Source organism: Elephantulus edwardii, unplaced genomic scaffold (genome assembly GCF_000299155.1).
Source record: "Elephantulus edwardii isolate Elephantulus edwardi_28Jun2011 unplaced genomic scaffold, EleEdw1.0 scaffold00020, whole genome shotgun sequence".
NCBI lineage: Eukaryota > Metazoa > Chordata > Mammalia > Macroscelidea > Macroscelididae > Elephantulus > Elephantulus edwardii.
In genome coordinates, this window is record NW_006399770.1 from 15,615,731 (window position 1) to 15,617,363 (window position 1,633).

Consider the following 1,633-nt stretch of genomic DNA (forward strand, 5'->3'; position numbering starts at 1 on the left):
ATGACCAAGTGGGATTCATAAAAGGTACATGCAAGAATCATTTAACATAAGAAAAATAATCAGTGCAATTCATCACATTAACAAATCCAAGAACAAGAACCACATGATCATATCAATTTACGCAGAAAAGATCTTTAACAAAATGCAACGTCCTTTCCTGATGAAAACATTCAACAAAATAGGAATAGAGGAGAATTTCCTCATCATAGGGAAAAGTATATACACAAAACCAGGAGACTACATTGTTCTCAGTGTAGAGAGACTATTGGTATTTCCTTTGAGAATAGGAACTAGGCAAGGATGCCTATTGTCACCACTCCAATCCAATATTGTTTTGGAAGTCTTGGTAGTAGCAATAAGACAAGAGAAGGAAATAAGAGATAGACAAATTGACAAAGAGGAGGTAATATTATCTCTATATACAGATGATATGATAGTATACTTAGAAAACCTAAAGACTCAGCAAGAAAACTACTGGACATAGTTGACCAATTCAGTAAAGTGGGAGGACACAATATCAACATACAAAAATCAATTGGATTTCTCTACAGTAACAAAGAGAATACAGAAATGGAGCTAAGAAAAACAATACCCATTACAATAGCTAGCCACAAGTTTAAATACTTGAGAGTTAATGTATAGAAAAAGTCTAAGCAAAGAAAATTATAAAACATTACTGCTAGAAACAAAAAGAGACCTGGAGAAATGGAAGAATGTATCATGTTCATGAATAGGAAGACTCTGTTTTGTGAAAATTACAGTTCTTTCAAAGGAAATCCACATATTAAATGCAATCACAATACAAATATAAAGCCCATTCTTTAGTGAGATTGGAAAGGCAATTTCCAATTTCATCTGGAATGAACAGAGACCCCAAATATGTAAAGCACTTCTACAAAAGAGAAACAAGGTAAGAGGCATCTCACTTCCTGATGTCAATACCTACTACACGGTCGTGGTGCTCAAGACAGTCTGGTACTGTCACAGTGACAGACACATAGATCAATGGACTTAAATTTAGAACCCAGAAATGAGCTCATCTGTGTAAAGGCCTCGAGTTCAAAATAAAAAGGGCCGGATACACTCAGCATTTTTTAAGCTAAAAGAACTGAAGAACAAATTCAAGCCTCGAGTTGATATCCTTAAGGATGTGTTGAATAGAAAATGAAATTATCTAAAAAACATTAAAAGAGCCACTGTACTAAATTGATTGGTTGACACAGAAAAATTTCATGAAAAAACATATAAGCAAGAGCCTGTGGTGATAAAGGAAGAAGTTCAAGCTGTTCTGAAGGAATTGGCAAAAAAACAAGGCCCAGGAATTGACGGCATACCAACTGACATATTTCAACAAACAGATGCTGCCCTGCCTGAGCTCACCAAGTTTTGCCAAGAAATCTGGAGAAGAAAGCCCTGCCCATTTGACTGGAAGAGATCCATATTTGTTCCCATTCCAAAGAAAGGTGAGATAACAGAGTGGAGAAATTATCAAATAATATCCTTAATATCTTCATACCTTTTCAACCTATATGTAGAACAGATTATCCGGGAGGCTGGGCTCTATGAGGAGAAATGTGGGGTCAAGATTGGTGGACGATTTATCAACAATCTGCATTATGCGGATGACACAACC